The sequence below is a fragment of the Etheostoma cragini genome, chromosome 17, assembly GCF_013103735.1.
Source record: "Etheostoma cragini isolate CJK2018 chromosome 17, CSU_Ecrag_1.0, whole genome shotgun sequence".
Classification (NCBI taxonomy): Eukaryota; Metazoa; Chordata; class Actinopteri; order Perciformes; family Percidae; genus Etheostoma; species Etheostoma cragini.
This window is the reverse complement of record NC_048423.1, coordinates 17,258,810-17,276,880: the sequence shown is the minus strand read 5'-3', so window position 1 is coordinate 17,276,880 and position 18,071 is coordinate 17,258,810. Positions and strand designations below refer to the sequence as shown.

General features: G+C 39.2%; 2 long non-coding RNA genes across 2 annotated transcripts; one reads left to right on the top strand and one right to left on the bottom strand.

Moving 5' to 3' along the window:
• The first annotated feature begins 2,257 nt into the window (after positions 1-2,257).
• Positions 2,258-15,573, top strand: LOC117960800. The gene is made up of 3 exons (XR_004660230.1): positions 2,258-2,268; positions 10,278-10,282; positions 15,491-15,573. It is a non-coding gene; the product is annotated as an uncharacterized LOC117960800 (long non-coding RNA).
• Positions 10,983-15,837, bottom strand: LOC117960801. Its single transcript, XR_004660231.1, has 3 exons — positions 15,708-15,837; positions 11,232-11,237; positions 10,983-10,996 (listed from the first exon to the last, which is right to left on the bottom strand). It is a non-coding gene; the product is annotated as an uncharacterized LOC117960801 (long non-coding RNA).
• Between the last annotated feature and the right edge of the window lie 2,234 nt (positions 15,838-18,071).

The following is an 18,071-nucleotide window of genomic DNA, read 5'->3' as shown; positions in this document are numbered from 1 at the left end:
CCCCCCCCCCCCCCCCCCCATCCCTTGGGATGCATGGTCCACTTTCCACAGGCGTTAAATGAGTGTGTATTGCATGGTTGTATGTCTACAACAGCACTTCTGCAGACACGGTTATGCTCTTAAAGTGACTACTGAAGAAAAGTAATCTGAAAAGAAAAAAAACCATTCCAATTCTGTGGGAGAAACATTACACAATGTTTTGCTGTTTTTTTTTTTAAGTGCAAAATCTGAATCCAGCATGCCACTATTTCTGCAAAGAAAACCCAAGTTAACATCCGCACCATGGAATGAAAAAGTAATTTAATAAAATCAATATATGACCAACATGTAAAACTGCAATATCAGAGACACTGGGACATATTGTTTAGAAAGCAATAACACATTAAGCTTATCAAAAAAGACAAAAAAAGAAGAGTTCTTTACAAAGAATCCTGAGAAAGAAAAGTCAAAAAAATAAATCCATTCAAGTGCACTAGTAAGATTCACCTTTGCAAGCCTTTAGTGTATTTCAGGAATCTAATCTTTTCACGAGGAAGCCTGTCTGACTGGAGACGGAGCGTTTGTGAGTTTGAAATGTCAATCTTCAACTGTTTGTAATTGCATTGTTGTGCCAGAGATTTTTTTTTGCTGGTGCTATGGGGTTGCTCAACTTTTTTCAGTGAGGGTGCTCTGAAGTTTATCATTAATTAATGTGGCGGTAATTTTTTGGGGCATTTTGGATTTCAATCTGCCCTCTGGGGAATGACATGCAGAAAAGGGCCACAGGTCGGAGTCAAACCCGCGGCCGCTGAGTCGAGGAATAATCCTTAATATACGTGCGCCTGCTCTAACAAATTGAGCAATCCCGGCCATAGCTTAATTTTGACTGCAACACCCATACACCACACCCCCCATACACACACACACATCCTCTGCGACAGTTACAATGTCAAACACAAGGCAAGATATTCAGCTCAAGGGATTACGATGTAAGTTTCAAAGGCCTGCCTACTTAAACACATCCTGAATATAAAATGTCATGCAATTATGCTACAAACAGGGCTTTTAAGCAGCAAGCAACAGACACAAGTTTGTGCACACTTCAACTTTAGATTCTGAGATCCATAGATCTAATGTTATATGAATGAGCATCGCATAGAGATGCATTACATTTCTAATAGGCAATTGAGGGAAATAAAATCATTCACTTACCATTAGACATCTTCATAAGAAAACGACGTGTCTGTTGTTGTGGTTGAGAGTGAAGGAATCAATGATTATGCCACTGTCCAGGGCCCTTGTTCTCTTAGTGGTAATAGCCAACAGTGCCAGGTTACTGTTTCAAGAGTCCCCACAGGAAGTGTCATCAAATGCACATCAGGGTTATGAACTCCTGAGTGCTGCGGACTGGTAGAGCTCTGCAGAGAAGTTTTTCCTCACTGATTCCATAATGATGGGCCATAGACAATTTGTCTAGAAAAGATGTGTATTTGGGGCTTAGAGCTGGCATGCCAGTACATCATCTATCTCTATTTAATTTGCTGTTTCATCACCATTGACCACCTGTCTATAAGAGGATAGAAGGAGTGTGTTTTCTGGTTATCCATGCTGTCTAAAGTTTGCTCCTTCTAAAGGGGGCCTCCATAACAAAACCCTCCAAATGTTGAGCTGTTTGGGCCAGCCTTCACTCACATAATGGAGTCTGTGTTGCAACTCTTGTGTTTACCCACAGGCCTTCTGTATGGGACACTGGTGCAACAGACAGATGTCTCAAATGCAAGACCAGGCATAAAAGAAGGGATGGTCAAAAAGAGTTTACTTGACAGGCAGGTTCAGTACATGGGAATTCAGCACAGAACAAGCAGAAAAACAGTAAGCTAAGACGCAGTCAAAAAACAGAAGCAGGATCCAAATCCAAGAGAAGTCTCTCACACAATAGAGCTAAGACCAACTAGCACAGAGAACAGGAAACACACAAATACAAGTGGGAGGAAGGGTTAATGAGGGACAGGTGAAACTAATCAGGGCGGGGTAGGCAATCAAATAGGCGGGAAAGACAAAGGCAGGAAGTAATGCATCTGAAATGATGCATCACTTCTTGAAGAAGGGAAACATTGATGATAGGCATACTGACTATAGTCACTAAGGTAGCCATCCGAAATTGGAACATTCACTCTGCCATGTTAAAAATATTAAAATATGATTCATAAAATCATTCCAACAACCATTATTTTAACTAATAAAAAGGTATGTGTGAAGGCTTTAGGGCACCTAAGTTATGTAGGCCAAGTTTACTTCATTTTATACAATATTTGTATAGGGGGGGGGGGTCCCCTGCTCTGTCTATCTTTCAGTTAAGGGGTCCTTGGTTAAAACACACTGAAGAAGGTCCCCTTCCTCATCTCCATCCTTCAGCTTCTCTTGGCCCTGCTCAGCAACTACCAGAGATGTGTCTACACCTTCATGATACCTCATTGTGAGACCTGTTAACATCACCTACATTAGCCCTGGCTTTGATTGAGTTTTTCAACATATTTATGGAGTAAAAAAAAAAAAACCATTATGACACTTTGCAAAGGCTCAGTTACCAGTGGCTAACCGGAAGTGGAAGTAAAGTCAAAAGTTCAATGCATACTGGCTTTACTTTTTAAATCTAAAGTTAATTGGTAGGTCATTATGCAAATTATAAATTATACTATTGACAGAATAAAAACTTAAATCCTAGAAATGTCTTGGGGGTTGTTATTTCTCTCCTCAGGGTAGCTCCAGCCCCTCTAAGCCCCTCCCCGGCATCGTTTGTGCTTTGCATAAACACACTGGGCCATTCTGCGTGGCGCCTGACGAGAATCCCCAGCAGCTCTTTGGACATAATAAAATAAGGATCCTAAGTTGATATTTATGAATCCAACCTTAAAGCAGAGCTGGCAGCTAACATTCCATTATGCACAACTCACATCACAGCCACTGAGACCAAAATTCATTATTACTCTCCTCTTACCATTTCCTGAGAATCAAAACGTGGAGGGGTTGGAAAGAACGAATTCTGTGTTGGATTACCTAGTCAGTTTGTGCTGATCATATCATTACATTATCTACTTTTCAGCAATCACATTGTTGGTAAAGTAGCACCTTGGGATGTATATGTTAATCACCTAGATTCCGATATTTATGTTCTCCTGCTTTCCGAAAACATCCCTCTTTACAATAAGTGCATGCAGCAATGCAAGTCTAATCCCAGGTGATAAAGAAAACCGTAACAATTCATTTTTTATTTCTTTCCATACGCTCTGTGCTGATATTTAAATCAGCACACACTAAAAGCTCCGTTAACCGATTAAACACAGGAGATGCTGGCAATTTAAAAAGATGCTGGGTGATAAATCAGACCCTGATTAAGTTTGGAATTAAATCCATGACTGAGAAACTCAAATTCAATTATTTTTGCTTAGATGATGCAACACCCAGACTTACATGTGATTAATAATTGGACAGCATGACACACAAGGTTTCACATTAAAATTCAATTAGCCATTGACTACACAAGCACTTAACAGTCTGAAACAAAAGTCGGCAATGTATGCGCATCTTTGAGTGGATCTCACTCTGAATTCACTCTTCAAACTGTTTTCCTGCCTTCACAGTGGATGAAACCTATCTGAAATTACTTTGAAACTGACAAGGTAAGTCTTAAAGGTCATACCTGAAATTGCTTGGTTGCCAGCCCTAAATAGTAACATTCAGGAATATAGACACAAAAGAAAATGGGTTATTTATGACCCCTGCTCCCAGCACAATGAGCAGAGCACACACTGTAAGGCCATGAATATCTCAGGGCAGATAAAGCACGGCATTTCACACATAATGTAATCACGCTGTCGTTTTGATTAAATTAAGGACCTTAAGTCGTGTTTGAGAGTTGCGGCTGAGAGAAATTCTGAGTCACACAATCGATTCCCTTTGGCTTCGGAGGACTAGAAAATGAAGCCATTTTGCCGAAGTGTGGAGCATGGAGAGAGGGATATTGAGGGAGCTTTAGAGAGGGATGTAAATAAACAGACAGAGGAAGAAAGAGAGAGATACAGAGGAAAAAGCAGAGCGTCTGAAAGTTTTCTCCAATGAGAAAGATAAGACTTAAGAGGTGCTGAGAAATTGAGTCTAGCCTGTGCTGTAAAATGAGTTTGACACGGTGTATCAAAAGCACATTGTGTACTGTTGCGTTCACTGGTAGTCTACATTTTTTATTTTTTATGCAATACATTATTTATTGCTCTTTTGTTATGTACATTCTACTTCTGCAGGTTACAAATAGGGCTGTAAACAAGAAGACGACTATCACAATTTTAAATTGAAGAAGCAGCTTTTAAAATGTATACTCTAATGTACATTTAGGAGATTAGTATAGCCTATTAAAAAAATTGTACAACATTTTGGGAAATACCCTTCTTTGCTTTCTTTCTGAGAGAACACTGATACCACTTTATTGTCTGTGTGTGAACCAGAGTTGGAGCTGGGAGACGTTTAGTCAAGGGAACACAGTGTCTACGCTTCCTCTGCCCCTCTGGTAGTGAGACAGGGTGTCCAACATCAACTTCACAGTGTCTCTCAGTGCGGGTCTTTCATCTTGTGTGAGATTGTTTCTGTTTCTTCATTTTTGTTAATGCAATTTGAATAAAATCATAAACTGAAGAGCGGTTTCCAAACCTCCCTCTTAATCTTGTTCATTGAACACAGTACAACACAACTTTAATGGTGTAGGAGTAGCTTAGGCCTAGCCCTGATCATTGAATGTAAGTATAACCCTGTTGGTTACTATGGAACCATAGTAGAACCCCTGAAGAACCCCTTCAATTTTGGAACGGATATGAAGCACAGGGCAGATACAATAATTATTTTTCACTTGTTAACATTGCGGAATAGGGGGGTAATATAGTATTTTCTAGAGTGGTATATCATGGGGCTTATTTATGGTTTTATTTTATTAAAGGGTTTCTGAGACTTAGTTATTGTCTTTGTAAAAGTTACAATTTTGCATCTAATTATGGGACAGAAAGCAAGATACAGTATATTTATGTATGATCAAATTTGAATTAATTTTTAACATACACTGTCAGAAATAAGGGTACAGTAGGGGTCCATTTCTGTCCCCCAAGGTACAATCTATACTAACGTACCCCATAGGGCTCATTGTTGGACCTCAAGGAACATATATGTACCTTTTTGAGGGTCAAAAGGTATATACAGTATATGTTCCCAAGCAACCCTCAAGGGTACAGTTTTTGTACCCTTGAGGGTACAGCCCCAGTGACAAGCCATTGTACCCCTAAAGGTACAATTATGTACTTAATTTTCTGAGAGTGTACATACAAACAACAACAAAGACATGCAACACCTACACACACACACACACACACACACACACACACACATACATAATGGAGTAAACAGTAGCCTACAAGTGCATACTATATTGCACGAAGGTGGTGATGGCGCAGTGGATATGACACATGCCTTTGGTGTGGGAGGGTTCCCACTGTGATATCAACCAATGTGTCCCTGGGCAAGACCCTTAACCCCCAGTTTCTCCAGAGGCGTGTGACCTCTACATGACATGTCATTTAATTCTAAGATTACTGACAGAAAAACTAAAACACATTTCCAAAATCATATGTAGAAAATTCCCTGGAATCCCGGGAGCAAAATGTGCGGTTATGGGACTGTCTGGCTTTCATCCCAAACAGGGTGTTTTGTGGTTTTGGGTCGGCTGATTGTGAGTTTTTGTTTTGTTTTCTAGTTCCCTTTTCTGTTTCCATGTTTATTTTCTCTGTTGGCCCTGCTTCTGTGTCTCCTGTGTTTTCCCCCTTCACCTCTCGCCTGCTGCTGCCAGCTGACTACACACATCTGTTTGAGATTCCATCATCACCTCTACTGCCACACACACCTTTCAGCCACCTAGAAATCAAGCTCAGTACTTCAACCCCAGATCCACTCATCATCTTTGCTTGATCACTGTCTCAGCCACCTTAGCGACACTTGCTTTAAGTGCCCTGAAAAACCTTGTACTCACCTCTGTCTCTGGGTGCGTTCTGTCTTCTGCGTAACGGGGTGTACAATAAGTTCTCCAGACAAAATTATAATGTATCTTCTGATCATTTGGGTCTCTTGAAGAAAATAAAAAGGGTTGGACCAGATGCTATGCCAGTTTATATGGCAATGGATTAACATTAAGTCTCTTTACCATGAATTGCCAATTGGAATGGAAAGCAAATATTGAACTGTTCCATTAAATGTTTTGAAAAATATTTTTTGGGCTCAGGCACTTATACTGGTAAATGTCCAAGATTATAAACTCTCTTTTTTATTTTATTCATTGTCACAATATGGTATGGTGAGGGCTATTCCAAGTTGTTAATCACATTGGATGAAAGCTGCACAGTATCTAATTTTAAATTCAGTTGGAACCAGTACCACTACTACAAGTCCAAAGGGAGTTCATCACCTTCTGTTCAGTCTTCATCAGTCAGTTGCTGATGCTGTTCATTGTTGCTTTGAGTGAAATCACCGTCTCTGCTTTGAGTCTGGAGCCCTGCGATATGAGAGGCAGACTTGCTGGAATGAAAATAATCGCTCCAACCACCGCACTGTCTTTGTTACTGGAATCTCTTTGTTTGCCTCATGATAGCTTTCACACAGTCTCACTCAAAAACAATCATTTACTTGAATTTCATCACTCGACTGTGAACAACGTAGCGGAAGCCTCAGGTGATAATCTTCCCAATTTCCAAAGTCTTTGTTCCTCCCAAAACAGATATGCCAATCATTAAATGCTCAATTATTCCGAACTTTTTCGCAGCCCAGGTAAGTTGCAATATTAAAGTCCATGATGTTAGTACAAAGTCAAAATGTTCTTTTAATTTAGGCTCATCACAAAAATTCAGTAATTGCATAACAGTTACTAATTCCATAATTGTACATTCACTGTGACATGTGTGTGTGTGTGTGTGTTTGAGGGGAAGGGGCAGCTTGTTTTTCCTTCTTTCTGGGAGGTTAATAGAATATGTTTTTATCTCTTTGGATTTTTATAGGGGGAAGGAGGCTGCAGGCCACTAGCTAGTCTACGTATTAATGAATCATCCGGTTGTGTTCAGAGGTGGAGGGTTTACGAGTCCTGCAGCTAAGCTAGCTGTTATTGGTTAGTAAATGCGTTCAAACTATTACTGCTTGTTATAGTATAATGTTTCTTTCGTTTCCAGTTTCTAGCCCATAAGAGTAATTTACAGGGGGAGGGTTACAACCCCCCAATAATCAAAACGGGCCAGTGCAACCCACACCAAAAGCCTGCTATAATTTCCTTTACATATATTGATGCCCAAAAATTCACCAGAATGCAACAAATGAATTGTTTGACACTCAAAACTTGAATCTTAAATCTTAAAGCTAAAGTAGGTTCTGTTGCCCCCATGAGGAATTCTAAGTAATGACAACAAAACTGTCGGTGCGTCCATATGATACAAGCCTTACCTGATAGTGCACCACCCCCACCCATCCAAAGGGAACAAAGAGCATAAAAAAACATGGACGCACCTGAAGAGGTAATTATTTTCACTCCAGTTTCTGCACGGGAAAGCCACAGTCTCCTGAACATAGTCACACTAAGAAATGCAGAGAGAGTTGTGTGGAGCAGACAGTCTTAATTAACTTTGTAGCAACTCATTTGGAAATGGCTTGAATTTAACGAACGATCATTAAAATCAAAAGGTTACACACTAAAGCTTTAACCCCCCAATGTTGAACCCAAACTTGTGCCCTTGTTCTAGCCTGACAAGATACAGAAGACATTTGACTTGTGAATGTGGTTATTAAAAGGCACTTTGACAGCTGTGCTGAGTAGCCGAACAGAAAGTTAAGTTACTAAAATTGCTGATCTGAGAACACAGTGACATTGCTGAAAGTAAGTCCCAGTGGTCAAAAGGTCAGACCTTTTTAAGATTTTTTAAACCCAATTTTATATATATGGAGGTACAGCCTAAAGTGAGCACATTTGAAATGTCATTTATAAAGTCACTATGGCCGGTTTGGTAGGTCAAATTATGTAAACTGTGATGGATGATCACAATGGGCAGTTGGGGTAAAAAAAAAATTCGATATTTGCTTCTCATCCAAAGAAGTTTTGCTTATCTAAGGTTTTTCTTTTTTCTACAACCTGGCGGATAATGCTTGTGGTTCTGGATGTGTTCATGGATCAGCTAATAACTTGGAAAATCTTCCAGAAAAGAATAATTAAATGGAGGACACAAGCTCGGTTTGATGCTTTTCAAATGCAGATCACTCATTTATTCATTCAATCAATCATTCATTTAGTCACTTGCTCATTCATTTATTCATTCATTAATTGAATATATCTCAATATTTTTTCAACTGAGAAAGCTTTGGTCAGATCAGTGCAGTCTCTCTGGCCAGTAAACTGAGCTTTCAGATTTTATCTTTTATAAAAAGGTGCTTGTGTAAGACTGCTGTAATTTAAAAACCTTGTAAATCACAAATTACATGCATGTGGTGTGAGTAGTCCTGCGGTATTCTCTCCTGTCAGACACTGACACTTTGCTGGCTCTATCCACATGCCACGCCTAATCTGGGAATGTTTCAAAGACTTCATTCGTTATAAAGTTTTTTGATTTACCGATGTACTCAGCTTTTCTCAGTCTGGCTGATTTACTTCTACTCGTTAGTGGTTTCTCGCTGCCTTTACTCTTTTCACTGCTCTGAGACAAGCTGGAGCTTGCTGCATGAAGCTGTGGATTATGAGAGCATAGTTGTCCTTGTTGTTATGTTAGCTCTTCAGATTTGATCCTTTTTCTTGTTTTAATTCCTATTTGCAAACCATTATCTTCTTTAGAGTACATGGGTAAAATAAGGACGGTATCAATGTCATACTGGATGATACATTTTACATTATATACTGTGACAAAGCTGCAACATTCTCACACATGGCCTTGCAGAAACTACTTTCTCTGCTTCACAATCACCAAGAATCCACCATTGTTAACAACTGTAAATAGATTCAGTTCACTTCTATTTCCTGTGGCTTTTTCAGAGACATGCTGGGGGAAACAAATCATTAATTGAATGGAAATTGATGAGGCAGGTTCAGAAAAAGCAGATTCATTATCCAAAAAAAGTAATTACACCTCTTCACAAAACAATTTCCAGGATGTATTTCACATCACAGATTGATAATAGATAGTTTAATAGATTGAGTATCTTAGGAGTTCTAAAACAACTTGTTTTAGGTTGGATCTAGACAGGCAGGGCTGTTGCACTGGGTACCCAGAGCACTCATGTGAGGAGGGCCCAAAAATATGCTAGAATGAACAGCTGTGGATGCAGGGAGGGGCCCCTACTGTAGAAAAAGCCTTTCTACTGGGCCCAGAATTGTGTGTTACGCCCCTGCTTACAGGTGGAGTGAGAGAGCCCCAGCAGCAGACAGACAGCCAACAGGCGTCGTCTTCGATATTCTTCATTTTTGTTAAGGTGCTGCGTTTGGCTCTATGCTCGTCCCTTATCAATATCTGGCTGTTTGGCCAAACAGGCGATTCCAACCATCAAGTGTGGTTTATCCTTGTTTTTGTTTTGCTTTCTTTTTACAGAAGAAAGGGTCTGCAACACCAGAGAAAACCAAAGCCAAAAAGTCTGCCTTTTCCAACTTTCTACATTTAGTTTTTTGTACTCCAAGCATACTGGAGAACGAGACAATATGAACAGACTCCCAGTGGTTTAAGGCTGGTGGCCAGTTTGTTGTGTTTGTTTTGCTCTACAGGTTTTTGTGTTTCGTGTACAGAATACAGACTACAGGCTAATTATTTTCTCAGATACAGAACCACATTACACTTTTGGCTTTGAAAATTTGGCTTCAGAATAAAAATGTTAAGTTTAGCCCTGTGGAAGCATGACAGTGGTTTAGTTTGGTGGAAATATTTTCATGTCTCCGTGTGTCATTTTAATTCACTTTGAAAAAAATCTTTTTGGTGCCAGGCCTAATGAAAAACAAGAACCTTGGCTTCAGGTGATGTTGGCATTATCAGGAATTGCAGCAGTCCAAAAATCTTCTGTATGCAGCAGGTCTTTTAACAAAATGTCTCTACCAACCAGGATGAGAACATCAATTTTAAAAGCTCATTTTTCAAACTCAAGATAAAAACCCAATCAAGAGGAATTGTCAAAAGGAACATTTAGGTGGTTGGACTGTGTTGAAATTCAAACCATCCCTCAATACTTTAATCAAGATGCTGCAAAAATTCAAGTTTAGGTCATGGGGCATTATCTAGGACATGTAGCTTCGGTAAAACCCAGATGCTCTAATTTCAGTGGATTTAGGAGAGTAACAGTTTGCTGGAGCTTGCAACGGGAAAGCAGCAGCTGAATCTGCAGGGAATGTCCTCTGCGCACATCTGCCATGATACAAAATATATGACCACACATAAGATTAAAGCTGGCAATACATAATTGATATCTAAGATAATTTTAGAACTGTTTTGATTTATTCTAAAGAGTTGTCAAATTAATTCTCCCTCAGGCTAATTATAGATGAAATCCTTTAGTGGAAAGCATGTGAGATGTGTAGCATGTGTCAAGCAATATATTTCTGGTGTGATTTCATTTCATTAATGTCATGACTGTCCTCTGAAATACAGAAGATCTGTTTTGGTTTTTACTCTAAGAAAGGTGAAATTTAGAAGTAAATAAAGTTTAAAATTGTACAGATGCAGATGACATATGAAGACATGACACAAACATATGCACCTGCTTAAACACGTAGATCCATACAGAGATGTGTGAAGGCATTGTGAATCAGCACAGATGCGATTCCTCAGCCTTCCTCTGGCAGGGCAGATGTGCACATCAGGCCGGAGCAGTGCACATATAGCTGACGAGGCGATGCTAGCTTGACACCAGCTGCCTCCTGCCGACTGTGACCGTGGCCGATGTGACAGGAAGCATTATGTGGCCACATGGCAGCTGGCTCAAATGACCATCTGAAGTTCTTCTTGGGGACGAGTCTAGAACTAAAAGGTACTTTTTCTCTGCATCAGCTCACTCGCTGGAAGAAGGGAGGACATTTGGACTTTCTTTGCCCCAATCTGCTGGCAATCCTCCACCCTGCAACTTTTGCAGCACATCTTAACTTGTTCAGTACAATTAAAAATAAAAATGTTTGAACATCCCAATCAGAAAAGTAAATCAGTGATCTCGCTTACTTTGACCTTTTGAAAAAACAGATACAGCCTTACTCTGCAGAGCCAGAAACGCAGAATAATACTGACTGGGTGTCTCAGAGTAAGAAATGATTAGACAATAATGAGTTGAAATTAGAATAGAATTAACTTTAGTTATTACACAGCTTTGTTATATGCTCAATTCTGGTAAATTACAGCATTTTGAAGAATGACAGTTGCTATAGATGCAGTTCTTATAGACTATTTAAGGACAATTTTTAAATCTATTAAACGTTTTTTAAATCAACATTTTGGGTCAAATTACCAATTTCCTAATTAGCTGTGTAATATGCGGGATAACAAGAGTGAGAGGCCACTTTAGGGTGATTCAAAACCCTGACGCAAAGACCTGTGTCACCCTGTTGGGGTTTAATTCACAACAATGGCCTGACTGCTCTACAATAACCCTTATGGATACACTTTTTTAATAAATAGTAAAATACACAAAGCAAAAGGTTTACGTTTTGAATCATTAGGTTTAAAAAAAGGTATTCCTTTACATTGGAGACAATAAATAACGCATCAAGCAATGCAAAATATGTATGAAAAGTAGTTTAAGAATATACTATGGTAAGCATAGAACAGAACAAAAAATGTTTAATATTCAATCCATTTGGATAGTAATATATTTAGAGGAAGTGTCGGATAACACAGAAATTCCAAAACTAGATCATATTTGCAGAATGTGAAAACCTATGCTCATCTGTTGTGGTGCAAATCACTTTTAAGTTTTTGGTTGTATTTGTAAGCTTTCATCTTCTCATTGCCGTTTCATTTTATTTTTCGGCATTGGTGGATTTGGTTGTTGACCTTGTGGTGTTGCCTTTGCTTTCTGTTTACTGACCATGTACAAGGTTGAAACTGTCAAATGACATAAATCTTCCTTAGCTGAATTTATGCCTTTGAACCACAGACATGATCAGATGATATGATCATCCATTATACGTCCTCTCCTTACACCAAAGTCCCTGAGATCCAGCTATATGGCAATACACTCTTGTTTAAAAAATCAAATATTTATATTTATTTATCTATGGACTCGGACTTGTCTCGGACACGGTAGTATTTGGACTCGGACTTTCTCGGACTCGGCCACTGGTCTTGCCCAATATGACTTTTGGTCTGGTTGTTCGGCTTTTTACAAGTTCAGACAGCTAGCTAACGCTACACCGATGTTTGCTAACGTTAGCGCACCAGCGTTAGCCTAGCTTACTAACGCTGGGAAAATATAACGGCTGCCTTCAGAGTTTCCTATATCTGTGTCCACGTGGTCAACATAAGACCTGTGGCGTTAGTTTGAGCTATCATTGTATTACATGAAATAAGCTTTGCGCCCACGAGATGGGTGGGTTTTTGTTACGTTACAAAAAAGCTAACTGGCTAAAATACATTTATTTCCAATTAACCCATGTCCAAATAACAATAGAATACATTACTTTTTAGGGAAGCCATAAACCAACCATAGGGCTACACTCTGTAATACTGGTCACTTCATTTCTACACTACATCTGGAGTGAAGCTATTTTGTCATTTAGTTGCTCAAATGCTCAGTACTAGTACTACTGTAGTAGTATCAGTTCTAATGCTCAGTACTAGTACTACTGTAGCAGTATTGTCTATGTAGCTATTATGAGTTATCACCATGTGATATCAAGCTAATGGCTTTACTCATAAATCCTGGGTGTTCTGACACCGTTTTTGCTTTTATATCAACAATTAACCCAAATTGATTGTCTTGATACTGTCATGCATAAGAACTTTTTTTCTGTCCTGGACTTGGTCTTGACTCGGACTCGAACCTCTCTGGACTTGGTCTTGACTCGGACTCGAACCTCTTTGGACTCGGTCTTGAGTTGGACTCGACTAGTCCTGGTCTTGGACTTGTCTTGGATTCGACAAAAGTTGGTCTTGACTACAGCCCTAGCACATGGTACACGCCTCGTACATATTACTATTACACATGAGGTGTTCGGGTCTACTGGACCCGAGTGTATTTACATGTAGGTGCTATGGAACTATGTTGTATTTCCGCACCTGCTAATCCCACACTATTGTTACATTTCAAGCACTTTCACCTGTTCATTAAGTTCTAAGAAATAACACCAATGATGATTAAAAATCTTTTTCCTGAAAAAATGATCATATGATCATAAACGTGATCTCACAACGGTAAATAGCAAATATGAGACATAAATGATGCATGTGCAGTATATAATTGGTCATTGAGCTAAAGTGAGTATTTTTTACATAATTTGTTATGTCTGTATCTATTTAGTCTAAAAACGTGGTGGGTCCACCAGACCTGGGAACATTGGCTGTGTAACTAAATATGAACACTACACAAGGGGTAAACACCTGTCAGTCAGGACATTTATAGATGATGTAAATCTGATTGAATGGAGATTAATGAAGACGCTCGTCCAAGTGTCTCTGTCCACCTTCTATTAAGAGATTTACGTTTCTTCCTCTACAGTGAACAGAGCCCTTTAATCTCACTGAACTCTGCACTGGTCCTGTGGATAACCTCTACTGATTCTAACAGTGGTGGGAATAGTTGACATTTTGAGGAACAAGGACAACAAGACTTTAAATTATTGTATTTTACGTGTGTATTCACACAGTGAATCATCAATAAATCATCTAGCAGCTCATCTATAACCCTCTCTGTAAGCAGGAGGCAGCTGGTGCAGGTAAGTTCTGCTGAACCTCCGTTCCTGTCTTTCTGCCCAGCCTCTCGTCATCAATCTAGGGTCAAATCTAAGCAGAGAAGGGAGAGAGCATCTCCACAAGGGTCAGACTCAACCAGCAGCATCACACAAGAAAGCCCTTAAAAACAAGCAATCCAGTGATGTAGGTGAGACAGCTCCAGAGGAAAAAATAAATAAAATACACAGCGGACACCAAGAGTCAAACTGTTAGATGTTATAAAAAAGAAACATATCCAGCTACAAGTAAAAAAATCCCCTAAAAAAGTATTTGTGTGTGTGTGTGTGTACTGTGTGAAAATGACTCACAAATGTATTTTATATGTATCATCATTATGACACTGAAAAACTCAATGAATGAGATTATGAAGTTGATTTATGGGGTTTTATGAAAAGAGAATGACATAACATAAGCTGGTGGGTGAGGAACAATAAGCACGTGGAACAACTTCTTATGGATATGTTGTCCTTAGAGGTTTGCGACACCCACACACTTATTGAGTATGAAGAGTCCAAAGAAGCTGTTTTACTGTAGTTTGTAATCCAGAGTCACAACTAAGCCACATATTAGAGAATGAACTAGCTATTGGATCCCTTTTTAACATGTTATGACTGAGTTGCATTCCAGCTCTTCATAGTGCTTTATATTAATGTTACCATTCACAGCTGATAACACACTTTCTTTACTTGCCTGTGTATATGATGACCCAATGAGACAAGAGAGGGCCAAGAAATTTGCCGGCTGAAATCAGAGAGGGGAGAAGCAAAATCTCTAAGTTGATTTATCAGTAAGAGCATAGGTTTTAAATGTCTGGTGCTAAACAGTTTTAATGTGAGAATTTAATATGTACACAAAAAACGTGGCAGGTGTCTTACAGGACTCTACACAAAAAGAAAAATCCAATTTCTAAAAGATAAACTTATTCGATTTATAAATGAAAATGGAGGAAAAACAGTTGAAGACAATTGAAGAAATTCAAAGAAATTCACCAGAGGTCTTTCAAACACAGTGAGGCAGTGGGAAGGTTCTGCTGAGAGAAAACTGTGTTTTTCATGTTAGAGGCAAAGACTGCGTTTGATTGGGTTATCTTTTTCCCCACAGGCCATGCTGACCTGCAGATCAATAGCAGTACATTGTAGACAATTTTAGTGAGTGACAGGGGCCAACAGCCGACAGGAGGATGGGAATGAATCATTTCATTATTGGACTTCTACATTACATGATAATGTCATTCCTGTAAGCTACTGCACTGCTATCTGACAACAGATGTCACTAAGACGCCTCTGGCCCAAAATAACTCGATAAATATTGTACGGCCATAAGTTAAACACAAAAAAGTAAATGACTTACAGTATAACAGCTTTAGTCACTAAAGCAGTTTAATGTAACTTTACAAACTAGAAGGGAACACCTGGAGACAAACTGCAACCTTTCTCTTGTGTTTTTGCACTCGAGGCTAGAGATATTGACTAGTGTCCAGTTTCATTTTTTGTAAATCTTGATGTGGCACATGTATTAGGAATCCAGTCTTGTAGCCTTAAGGCTCTGAAACACCAACCCGACGGCCGACCGTCGACAGAAAAGGCAGTCTGAATGATCATTCAGCTCCCGTCGGTCCCAAAAATGCCTTGGAACACACCGAAGCGATGCCGACTGGAGTGTGCGTGCCGCGAGTGTGCTATACATAATACGTCTCCATAACAGCAGATGGCTCTAATCTTTGTCGCCGAAAAAATGAAATTCGGAAATGACAAACGCGTCACGTGGGTCTGACTTCTGCCAAACTTCAAAACTGACCATAATGGTGGCTCGTTCGAAATACAATCTAGTATGTTACGAAAATAGTTCACAGAAACTTGTTTCTGAAAACATTTTTAGTGAGAAATAGTAACTGAATCTGTCTATTTTTTTTATGAAATACGTTTTTGAAAGATGAGTCCGACTGCCCGCCAGCTGATTCAACATGTCAAATCGGCCAAAATGAAGGCCTACGGCTCCTCCGGCTCCTTTGGATGCTTTTATACAGGCCTTAGTGGTCCCCTAATACTGTATCTGAAGTCTATTTCAGAAAATTCAGCCTTGGTGCAGAATTACAGCCACATAGCCAGTCTCCACAATGATCTTTGACTTAGTATGTGCCATTTCTGAGTCTGTAGCTTTTGAGGAGGAGAGGGCCTTGACCAACTGCCACTTTGCTTGTTTGAAAGCCATGATGTCTCTCTCTCATGGGCGGGCCAAATTCTCTGGGTGGGCAAAGCAGAGAAAGGGGCTTTTACCTTGCACCTTATGACCTCATAAAGGGCAAGATTACAGATTGACCAATCTGAGCTTTAATTTTCTCAAAGGCAGAGCAGGATACCTGGGGCTCGGTTTACACTTATCACCATTTCTGGCTACTGGGGAACCGTAGGCAGCCTGGGGAAACTCATATTAATGTTAAAAAATCCTTAAAGTGGAATTTTCATGCCATGGGACCTTTAATTACTATTAGGTCTACTAGTCATTTGTTGGAAATCATGAAAAAGATCATGGAAAAGATAATTTTTATGATTGCAAAACTATTGTGCCCATTAAATCTGTTCACTTTGGGTTTAATTACTTACTTCTTAGGGTTTTATTAACTTTGGCGAGAGGCGTCCATGTTTGTTTGCCTTTTCAGGTAATTCTGAACCATTATCCCCAAGTCAGATATGTGGAGCTAGGTGGATGTATATATTTAATGTACATCAGTCAATTCAAAAACTGGTAATAACAGTAGCGACAGATTTAAATAAAACAGCTGTCAAAATTGGTGCGGCGTTGATGAGATATTTTCAACTTTTATTCCCGATATAAGTATGGCTCAAGCTCCTGAAGCCCTCCATCAAAACTTCCCATAATGCAACTCATTGGCAACTTTCATCTGACCCTCCCAGCATGGACAATACCCACATATTTTAAACTCTATAACTTCAGTTTATAACACATTTTTATAAATGTGAACTCTTTAACACTAAGACGAGATAACCCAGCCAATCTGCCATTGTAAGCTTAATTGTGTACACGTTAGATACATTTTATTATAAGTATTTTAAAAAAGTATTTTAAAATACTGTGTTAGAGCAGCTCGCGGTTGGGGTGTAGGACTACACTAACACTGTTTTTCACTTTCACCCAAATTACTTCACTTTCAGATAAACTCTTTTGACAACGACATCTTCATGTGTTGGAAAAATGTATTTTTGTGTACAAAACATTTGCATTTCAAAACACTGTCCTCATTTCACAACATTTCAGAAGTCATGTTAAAAGCATTTGTGCTGCTTTCCCCCTGAATTTTTAACAAAAGCACAAGTTCTCCCAGGTCTGAAAATCCTGAACCATTCAACCTGAACACTGAAACAACTCACCATTCCTTGCCCTTTCATGCCTTGTTTCCTCATAGCTTTTCTGTTACCAGCAGTTTCTGTATGCTGGTGCATTTAATTCATCACTGTTAAAGGTAGGACAAGGAGCTCTGCATCATGTTTGCTAAATCAGGGATGAAGGAAAGCAACAGTAAAGCCTCAGGGAGAAAATGAGGATACCAGTCAAGACCAGTATGATACAGCTGCTCAAATGAGTATCCACATACTGAGATGTGTTTCATGGAACATGGCCACTCTTCCAAAATATGTTAAATGTTGATTTTGTAGGTATTTAAGTTATAGCATGTTCCCAGTAATCAGTTACAGCGACAGAAAATCCATTTTAAAACAAGTGTTTAAGACAATTTCTGTGATCTGTCACACTGCTGAACATAAATAACTCTCTCACAAAAGAGAAAACCAGAGAATGTGTAAAATAAAGGTTTAGTTAGCAATAACAATGTTCCCAAGATGTTGAATTCTTAAAGTGACTATATGTAACTTTATAATTTTTCTGAAGCCCTTTCATTTTGCATACATCATAGTGGTTTGCTGCAGGTAGGCGGGGCTAAAGTTTTGACGCGTCACAGAATTCTTTGTAACACCAAAAAGCCTGTGTTGGCATTTCCAGCCTTCTGAGCCAGTTAAAAAGGAAGCAGGAGCTTTCTTTATGTAGGCCTTATTGCATTGTAATGTTATTTTACAAGTTATCTGCTGTAGTTATGGCTGA